Consider the following 11691-nt stretch of genomic DNA (forward strand, 5'->3'; position numbering starts at 1 on the left):
GGTGATTTCTGTCTTCCCACCTAAACTTCCCCATTGAGATCAACACATAACATAGTTCAGAACAGCAACAGCAGGGGAGAGGATTGTTCTAATGGAAGAAAAGGTAAGTTGCCTTGTAGGACTGGCAAGCTGACCCACTGTCTAAATACCTGAGTGGATTAACTAAATTGGGATTCCCAGGCAGTAGCGAGTGAGCCATAGCACTATTGCTTAACCTGTGAATGTTCATCTCCCCTACTGTCGAATGAATGTGCTGACTGAGTATAAACAGAGGGGACACTGGCCTCTGTCCTGTGTGGGATAACATTTTTTTTTAACAATGGTCTAAAGTCACAAAATTTATCCAGATATTCATTTATTTTTTCCTTAGCTCTCTGCAGCTGTCCCTGCTCTTGGTTGCACCTCCTGTACTTCAGTAACAGTTTAATAAATTCTTCTAAATAATCCCTTTCTCCAGTATCTTTTTCTTCCTTATTTGTAATGTATTTGTGAAATCCATTTTCATCTTCTCTCATGCACTTGCTATTCTTTCTAAGGTGATTTCTGTCTTCTCACCTAAATTTTACATGTTACCTAATCCTTAAATCCCTTTCTTTTTAAGAAATATGCAGGACAAGGCTGTCAGCTCTCTTATTTTGTTACTTTGTGTCCCCATCTTATTTGTTGTATGTACATGGTCCTATATAGTTAAAGGATGGGTCTCAAAGCTTTCAGTCAAATAGACATACTCTTTGGACAAAAGCTATACATAGGTCTACTTCATAGGATTGAAATTTCATAACATCGAACCTCTGATCATTGAGGACCAGAGGATTGAAATTTTGAAATATCATACCTACGAAAAAAATCCAAAATGTGAAAACGTATTTCACATTTTTGCAGGGGGGCACACTCCCCCTACTGCTTAAATATAGTAACTCCAAGAGCGCTCTACATTGAAGAGAACACTAAAGTTCCCGTTCTGCACTGTACACCGATCGCCATTCACAAGGTTCAGTATTTCAAAACTTCAGTCCTCTGGTCTTCAGTGACCACAGGTTTGATGTCCAGAAATTTCGGTCTTATGAAGGGAATTCATATATCACATCTATCCCAACTCTTGTATTTTTAGGAATAATATACAAATTCTTTCTGAACTGCCACTAAGATAGTATCCTTCATACCAATTATTTCCTTAAAAGTGTATGCTTTCTTTTTATAGTTTCCCTTCCAAGTCCCTTGATACATCTTCACTTTTGCAAATGAAATTCAATTCACCAACCATAAAAAATATATCTTGCTGAAAACACACTTCTCTTAAAATTCTCATGAGCTCCAAAACATGGTTTTGGGTGGTATACAGACACATGCCTAAGTAATCCTTCTTTCCTACAAAAGAGACCTTTGTTTCCACAAATCTACCACTGCTTCATTTTTTTCCTCTTCTACCTATATTGTGACCCCTTTGTTTAGGAAAGGGCAGAGTTTTCCTTTAATACAATTTAAATCAATCCTTAGGTTGCTTTTCTCCCTACAGTATGGTTCCAGTAATGTGTAGGTACCAGAAACCTGCTTGTACATTTTAAAAACATTCATTTCCTTGCATTGGAATCAAAGGAAGGGAAAGCCCTCCTACTTTTTTAAAGCTTAACTTCTCACGTACTGGTGGTGGTGCTGCGGTAGCGTTTTCGCCTCGTAGCAAGACGTTGTCCCGTTCGATTCTCAGCTAGAGCGTCTTCTGTGTGGAGGCATACGTGAATGGGGCGTGCCTTCGTTCAAGGTTGTGCGTCAGGGCTGGTAACCCGGTATGTAAAAATCCACTACCTATCATTAGCGGACTGGAGTTCCGCTGTGGCAACCCCTAACCGGGAAAAGCCAAAAGACACAAACAAACTTCTCACATACTTTGCAAAGGAATTCATCTCTACCTGCATGACATATCATAGACACAGACAAATCTGTAGTTTACCCTGCCAGGTACTGCTATCAATCTTAGATGGGCAATTAATCCTTATAATGTCAGGAACACAGCAGCTGATATAAAAAGACGGAAAGCTGCGGAACTGTTTTCCAATGTTTTTTTTTTTGCAGAGAAGAGAAGAACTTAACACTCCCCTTTCATACCAAAACAAAGCAAATAGATCGGTCAGGGGTTCAAAGGCAGTTGTCACCTGTTCTGACAAATGTAAATAAGCAGCAAAACAGTATTGAAATGCTAAACTCTTAAATGTTGATTATTTACAATATTTTATATGTTAAGATAACTTAAATGTAGTATCAAAGATTTCTGTGACATTTAGAGAAAAGTCTGAACATATTTTTTCTTGTAAAGTATGAACACATTTATCATCTTCATGGACTTCCCAGATACACACATAGGACAGAACTGCAGAAGGAGACACACATGGCAACCCTATCAACTAGGTGCATGTAATAGTAATGATAATGTTCATAAAAGGGTCTTTATTCTTTTTTGTGACATCCTCCCACAGAGGGATGCATATCTTGTATACACAGATCCATGGTAAGAGATTCCCACTGACTTTGAATCAGTCCTTACATTGTTAGAGTGCATGAGCATTTTGTAGTCTACAAATGGAATGCGTCCATTGATGGCAACCATAATATACAACTGAATTTACTTTAATGTAAGTTTACAATGTGCTCTTGCATTGAAAACATTAAGAAAGGGAAATCAGAAGTACTGAACTGTGTCTAAATGCACACACACCTGCAATTAGATATGTGCATTTAAACACACACATGGTCAGGTATGTGCATTTAAACACACTACTGCATCCCACATATAGTATTTTACATGCTACATTCATTTTCATATGCTCAACACACACACACGCCCACATATATACAGTTACATAAAATTTACATTTTGATTTGTTGTTCTGTAAAGGACATGAAGTACACAGAGGCATATAATCTAGTCCGTTATACACACACTCATATGTTTTTGTATGCATATGTTTTTGAATGTATAATACGTGTGTGTGTGTTTATATATTTATATATATATATATATATATATATATATATATATATATATATATATATGTGTGTGTGTGTGTGTGTGTGTGTGTGTGTGTGTGTGCATCTGAGTCTACTTCTGTTGTAGGAAAACATGTTTTTTCGAAGAGCAGAAGTAGGAACCCATTTCAGCGAAAGTGCACTTTTGTGAACACTGGTTCACCGAACCAGAAATAAAAAACAAAAAAACACTGCAAACGCGCTTTTGCAAGGGGTACAGTGGGGATAAGGAAATATACCCGTATTTCCCCTGTAGTGCAATCTCGGAGTAAGTATATATAAGTAGTGGGGGTGTGGGGCTTGCCACCCTGCAAAAGCATGTTTGAGGTGTTTTTTGTGTTTTATTAATGGTGTGGTGAACCGGTGTTCGTGAAAGTGCCCTTTTGGTTAAGTGCATATAGGTTTACCTTTAAAATGTCACAACACACATGTGCAACTTTCATGTACCCAACTCATAATGTCAAAAACTGCACCATTGAATCCTCAGAATAGCAAATCTGCTACTCAAAGAATGTTGACTCTCCAGGAATGTCGACTTTGAAACACCCGTCACTTCCGGATATCTCCTATGACCATTATGCAGGGGGCAAGCCCTCCTGCAACCCCTATGTGGGGGGTTGTGCCCCCCACACCCCCTGATAATTATATAGTCCAACTCCGAGATTGCACTGCAGTGAGGCAAGGTGTGCATGTCCCGATTCCCACTGTAGTACAATTTCCACTCAAAATGCCGCATTCACATGAGCAAATGTGCACTGGTATTTGCTCTTTTGTGAGTTCAGCAATTTAAAGTTTGCTAATACAATCTTTTGAAAACAGCCTTTCACACATTTGACCATCGCAGATGCGCACCTCGACATTTTAAAGGTAAATCTATATATATATGCACACACATATACAGACACATACTGTCTCATGTATGTATGTGAGTGTAGTATGGGTGCATTCAGTTCGTTATTTATAATAAACTTAACATAGTAGAGTTAAGCATTATTAATGTATACATTCTAGTAAATTTTGCTTAATGTTTTACTTATTCACAAGTCACACATTGGCTGTTTGTTGCACACACAATCTTTGTCAGTGTCTTTATGTCAGTATTTTTTTGTTGTGTTGCTAAGTGCATTTATTACTTATTATCTTTGCCAAGTGGTGGTTGAAAAGGGTCCTGAGACCATTTCACTTTCCTGTTTACCAAAGTATAAATAAATATGAAAGAGAGAAAGGGGGATGAACATGACAATTAAGGAACTAGTAAACCACATTTTAATTCTGCATCATTAATGAGAAAGAAAAAATTCCCACTGAAGGCAATGGGAAGTAGCAGGCAGACTTTGCAGTCTCCTACTTAAAATATGTAAATGTACAGCAAGGCTCATTTACTGCAGTGAGAGTTTTAGCACCTCAGCATGAGAGTGTGGGGGATGGTCAGTCTCTTCTTTTAGAACTACAAAATCATTCTTTTACACACGCCTGCTATTTACCTACTTTCTTTTACTGGAAGTAGCTAACAGCTATTTATAGCATAGAACAAGTTCTGACAGAGGCATAAATGAGGCTCAGTCAGGGAAACGTAGAAGTAGCTCTGTCACAGAAAGCCTGTTAGATGACAGTGCTTCACAGTCCTGCCATTCTATCTTAATGGCATGAGAAAACAGCACCACTTATTATGTCTAGCATGACTCTTATAAATAGGACTTGAAATATATTCTGGGATGAAGGAATGAAAGCAAGAAAACAAGATCACATTATCAAGGCATGCTCCATCATCCACCATTTTGAGGGAAAACATTACATTTGTAAAAGGAGCACTTGGAGTGATTTTTGAGGCATTTAAATAGCTCAGAAAACAAAAATGCAATGAAAAAAATAATTATTTGAGTTCTAAGGTGGAGTTTTCCTTTAATATTATTTATCTCCTTTTCCATTGTCCCCAGCAGTCTGCTAATATCCTCCCTGAAACCAGTTTCAGGTGTCCATTTCTGTCCAGATGGATCTCCCTTAGCAATGGTATTTGCACTCTACATTTCTTAATGTAACTTAATAGTTCATGCTTTTTATCTGTGCCTGTAAGGTCATTTACATTCCATGTTAAAACTGACAATGCAGCCATTCTGTTAACTAAATGTTACTATCACTTACAATATATTGCCTTTTTGTATATGTTCTTTCATCTTGCAGCTTATGTATATCTACTGGTCACATTTTCAAACATTTTAACTCGCTACTATAACCCTATTCTGCCTTTAGCACACACTTACATTGCACACAACTATATATATATATATATATATATATATATATATATATATATAATGAGTCATACCCTTCCAAATAGGAACAAATACTCCAAATCAGTAGCTGCACACACAGGAATTACTTACCATCAAACTAATGTTAACTGTACTAACACACATACTATTGCCAGTGCTCACATTGAGAAAGATTACTGCCTGTTTCAGTCTTGTCTTGTTCCACTCCCGGGAATGAAAACATTCATGCATTCAGTTAAATATTCACTTTCAAAATAGATCTTTGAGGAAATTAACTGACTAGTCCTTAGCAGGTAAGGTAATTATATGATATTTTAATACATTCTAATCCTGAAGCTGCTGGGGGATATTACTTTCAAACCTATTCACTTCTTTAATTTTTTACTTTTCTTATTGTGTCCCCCCTTCCCCCTGAAGTTCATGCCATCAGACTTTAAAGTACTAATTACTATCCTTACAAATCGAATGGAAATGCCACTTGGAATGTGCTGTCTAGTTATATCATGATTTAATTTTTTCCATATCTTAATCTATCTGCTCAGTTCTGTCAATCAGTTCTGGCTTTGCCAGTCAGAGCCATCAATTTTTCACAAAACCCACCTATACCTGAAAGCTGCTTTCCTTCAGTCAGAGCAGCTGCTAATAGAAGAAAAAGAACAGCTCATAAATTTGAAGATATATTAAAAAATGACCATTATCATGATTTCTTTACCTTTAGCTCATTTTTGAATTATTCTACTTATAATAAATATTCCCATTGATTTTGCATACATATACTCTTCTATCCCTATACTTATGAGACAAATTATTTTTCATTTTTATGCTTACAGTGGATATAAAAAGTGTACAGAACACCTATTAAAATGACAGGTTTTTGTGATATAAAAAATGAGACCACAATAAATAATTTCAAAACTTTTCCCACTTTTAATGTGACCTATAACCTGTACAATTCAGCTGAAAAACAAACAAATCTGTTAGGGGAAAAATATAAAAAATAAAAAATGTACAATAAGCTGGTTACATAAGTGTGCACACCCTTTAACTAATATTTTGTTGAAGCACCTTTTGATTTAATTACAGCATTCAGGCTTCTTGGATACACACCTGCCATCAATTAAAGAGACTCTGATTAACCACAAATGAAGTCCAACTGTCCTAGGATTTTCCTGACATTTACTCAGTTGCCTGCTACAGCAAAGGCCATGGTTTGCAGAGAGCTTACAAAGCATCAACGGGATCTCATTGTTGAAAGGTATCAGTCAGGAGAAGGGTACAAAAAATTTTCCACAGCATTGGCTATACCATGGAACACAGTGAATACAGTCATAAAAAAGTGGAGAAAATATGGGACAACAGTGACATTGCAAAGAACTTGACGTCCCTCCAAAACTGATGAAAAGACAAGACAAAACTAGTCAGGGAGGCTGCCAAGAGACCTACAGCAACACTGAAGGAGCTGCAGGAATTTCTGGTAAGTACTGGTTGTGTACTACATGTGACAACAATCTCTCATATTCTGCATATGTCTGGACTATGGGGTAGGGTTGCAAGACAGAAGCGTTTTCTTACACAGAAAAACATCCAGGCCTGGCTAAAATTTGCAAAACAATGTATCAAGTCTCCCAAAAGCATGTGGGAAAATGTGTTATGGTCTGATACGACAAAGGTTGAACTTTTTGGCCACAATTCCAAAAGGTACGTTTGGCGCAAAAGCATCACTTTGCATCACCAAAAGAACACCAACCCCACGGTGAATTATGGTGGTGGCAGTATCATGCTTTGGGGGTTGCTTTTCTTCATCTGGAACTGGGGCTTTAGTCAAGGTGGAGGGAATGATGAACAGTTCCAAATACCAGTCTCTTTTGACCCAAAACCATCATGCGTCTGCTAGAAAGCTGAAGATGAGCAATTTCACCTTTCAACATGACAATGACCCCAAACATACATCCAAATCAACAAAAAATGGCTTTACCAGAAGAAAATTAAAGTTTTGTAATGGCCCATACCTAAATCCAATAGAAAATCTGTGGGGTGACCTGAAGAAGGCTGTGCACAAGAGATACCCTTCCAATCTGACAGAATAGGAGCGCTTTTGCAAGGAAGAGTGGGCAGATATTGCCAAGTCAAGATGTGCCATGCGGATAAACTCCTGCCTAAGAAGACTGCTGTAATTAAATCAAAAGGTGCTTCAGCAAAGTATTAGTTTAAGGGTCTGCACACTTATGCAACCAAGCTTATTGTACATTTTTATTTTTTATATTTTTTCCCCTAACAGATTTGTTTTTCAATTGAATTGTAGAGGTTATAGGTCACATTAAAGGTGAGAAAAGTTTTGAAATGATTTATTGTGGTCTCATTTTTTTATATCACAAAAACCTGGCATTTTAACAGGGGTATGTACACTTTTTATATGTGTTTTACCCAACTTCTAAGTAGCTATAAACTACAGTATTGTTTAACTTTACTTAAGTCTACTAGCCTTCTTATCTTACAATACAAGTCAAAAATTGCTTTACATATTTAAATATTCTTTCTCGAATTATGATTGCTAACCTGTTTTACATTCACTGAAGACACTACCTCCTCCAATGGTTACACTACTTTTAACTGGCATACTATACACTATTGTTTTATAGGTTTCCAAGAATGATATGCAGTTTAACTCACTCTAGAAACTTTAAATATGTGTAGTTCCTTCTGTCTATTTAATTTCCTCCTGAGCAGTAATAGGGCAAAACAGGATTCATACTTTTCAGTTTTCCTGATAAATTAAACAGAAACAACGTTTTGGACTACTACTACTTCCTCCATTACTTTACGCCTCAACAGTTCAGCAACCAAAACTGCACAAAGTAGGATCGATGCTTTAAACTTTTCCCACGTAATTACTAAGATCACTTTTTTGCTGGTCTTCCTCCTTTTCTTCACACTTTCTTAATATTGGCATCTGGTTCAAAGTCAAGTTTCTCCTGATTCTTCTGGTCACAGCTTCTGTCTGTAACTTCATCATCATCTTTTGGAACAGTGGAAGAGGTTTCACTGGTACAGTTTCTCTCTTTTTTTTTGTTTTATAAACACGAAACATCTTTATTAAATTATCACGTATGACATAGGCAGTCATACATTTATATAAATGAAAACAAACTATATTGACATTATTTTGCTTGCAAAACTTTATACAACCATCTTGACATAATTTTAGTTACAAATATTATGTTGTTGCTGTTCTCTTTTGGCTTTTCCCGGTTAGGGGGTTGCCACAGCGGAACTCCGGTCTGCTAATGATTGGCAGTAGATTTTCACGAACACCGAGGCGCCATATACATCACTAATGATCTATCCAGTCTTTATCAGTCAAAAATTACATAGCCCATTCATATACTGCCTTCTTTAAAACATTGTTCCTCCGCTGTATGTATTGTTCCCGCAATTCCCATTTTTCTATATAATTTACTCTGACCCTTTTGAAATTGTTTTATCTCTTTTACTGTATTCATTACATATAGCAAAGTTGGTTTAGACTTTGATTTCCCTTTTCTAGTAATTGCTTTTTTGTCAGCCACCATATTTAGACTCAGCAAGCCCAATGTCTAGGCAGTTCCAATTCTGTATCATAGCTCAAAAAAAATTTTTTCCTTAGTTACACCAATTAGCTCACCCAGTACGTCTGAGAGAGTACTCTGCAGGGAATTTTTAAAGTCTGCCATTTCATTACACTCCCAGAAATTAAGTTCCCAGTAACCTCTTTCTTCCCCATCACACCGTCAACATTTGCTCTCTACCTGAGGAAAATTCTTTGGAGTCTATTTGGGGTACGAAAATACCTATGTAAACACTTCCAAGCAAAGAACTTAAATATTCTAGACTTTGTTGCATATTTGGGAGACGTACATATATTACCATATTTTTCATTGTGACTTGCTTATCCAATCCATTTTCTCAATCCTTTCTGACCTCCTCTGATTGACTTATAATTATCATGCAATATTTTGTATTTTTTTGTATTTATGTATTCCATTTTTTAACAGCAGCTTCTGTTCTAAGTTCTAATAAAAATCTACCAGTGCTGGTCTTTCAACCAGGATCCCCCTATTTCTTTCTCTTTGTCTATATTCTGATATCAGTCCTTGATAGGGAAGGCAATCTGTAGCCTGCAGTCCAAGTAAGTGAATGGCTTCTTCCCATTCTATTATCTTTCCTTCACTAATTATTTGCTCCTAACACCTTGGTTATTTTGCGGGTTTGACAGTTTCTCTTTGACCCTTCCCCTCTGCCTCCTCCAAGACCTGCTGTCTTACCATATACATTTTGACCCACTTGAAAGAAGTACTGTTAAGACAGCTGGATATAACATTTGAAATTCACACCAGCCTCTCAATGTCATGTGATTGTTAGAATAAATGCACCCCTCTTTTGTCTAGTGTAGTGTATGATAATTTTGCACAAACACTCTGGTGCCAACAATATTCAGTATTTTCCCTTTTGCAATATTTTTTATTAAAAATGACTCCTTTTGCTGACAAAATTACATCTGTACTAAAATGATTCTAGGCAATGCTGCGGTGGTGGTGCTGCGGTAGCGTTGTCGCCTCACAATTAGACGTTGCCCTTTCGATTCTCAGTTAGAGCGTCTTCTGTGTGGTGACATGCTTGAATGGGCGTTCCTTCGGTGAAGGTTGTGCGTTAGGCCTGGCAAGCCAGTATGTAAAAATCTACTGCCAATCATTAGCGGACCGTAGTTCCGCTGTGGCGACCCCTAACCGGGAAAAGCCGAAAGACACAAACAAACTAAAATGGTTCTAGGCAGTTTTCTGAAGGTTTGATTTGAAGCACATATATGATACACCCTCTCAATTAACAGCTATGTTATATGGGTTGGAGACTGTGGCATTGACAAAAAGGCAGGAGTCAGAACTGGAGGTGGCAGAGTTAAAGATGTTAAGATTTGCAATGGATGTCACCAAGATGGACAGGATTAGGAATATTAGAGGGTCAGCTCAGGTTGGACAGTTTGGAGACAAAGCCAGAGAGGTGAGATTGCGTTGGTTTGGACATGTGCTGAGGAGGGATGGTGGGTATATTGGGAAAAGGATGGTAAGGATGAAGCTGCCAGGTAAGAGGAAAAGAGGAAGGCCTCAGATAAGGTTTATGGATGTGGTATGCAGGTGGTTGGTGTGACAGAGCAAGATGCAGATGACAGGGAGAAATGGAAACAGATGATCCACTGTGGCAACCCCTAACAGGAACAGCCGAAAGAAGAAGATTGTAGAACACTGGCCCAGTTACTTTTACTTTCATAAATGAATGCAGCCTCCTTCCTCCAGTTTCTCTAGAATGGCAAAGAATCTCATATTTGCTCTCCAAGCTCTGTCTTCAAATTCTACTATTTTTTGAAAGATTTATTCCTTTATGCCAGTCTCTTGAATTCTGTAATTTTCTCAATTCATCTGAATGATTTCTTAATCCCGTTTCTGTTTCTTCCAGACTTTTGTTGTTTGATCTTGTATAGCTCTCCAGTGCCCCAATTCTTTAAAAAAATCTCTGAATATGTTTGGTTTATTTTTCCTTCTAATTTGCTGGAAGCCATCACCAGCAGCAAGGCTGCAAACTGAACTGGAGGCTTTTATCATCAATAACAATCCAAAATGATTTTTTTCCATATTTTATTATTCTCACTTTCTCTAAAAAGTCAAAAGAATCTTTAATACAAGATTCTAACTTTATCCACATATTTAAGTAAGTATGAACTTCATGTCTGTAATCAGTTTGTACAAATTTTTAAGTACAGGAAAATCTGTCACTACCTGTACGTGTTCCCCATCTCTTTGCAAAGAATTGATAGGGCATGATGACATAATTGTAGTATTTTTGCTGTTGAGCAGGAAGCCAGCATTTGTGTTTTTTATTTTCAACTTCATGTACAGGCTCTGTAAGTCTTTCTTACATTCATCCATCAGAGTTGTATCATCTGCATAGCTGAGGCTGTTAATACTTCTCCAGAAATTTTTTATTTCAGCATCTGATTCATGCAACTCAACATTTCACATGATACATAAAATAAATGTGGTGGTAATATGCAGCTGTGTCACACTCCTTTCCCAATATTGAACCAATTATTCCATAGTAGACTGTGACTGTTATTTGTAGTTCTGCATACTGATTTCCCAGACAGTAAATAATGTGACCTGGTATAATTTCTCTAAGAACTTGCCACAGTTTATGGTCTAAAGCTTTAGAGCACTCAATAAAGAAGTAAATGTTTTTTCTGGAAATCCCGTACTTTATCGAGCCAGTGTTAACAATTTGATCTGTGGTGCCTTTTCCCTTTTAAAATCAGCTTGTGCATCTGTCCGTTCTTGATTAATGTGTTGCTGGACTGTAGCTTGCAGGATCT

Source organism: Protopterus annectens, chromosome 2.part0, assembly GCF_019279795.1.
Source record: "Protopterus annectens isolate FY-2018-M chromosome 2.part0, PAN1.0, whole genome shotgun sequence".
NCBI lineage: Eukaryota > Metazoa > Chordata > Ceratodontiformes > Protopteridae > Protopterus > Protopterus annectens.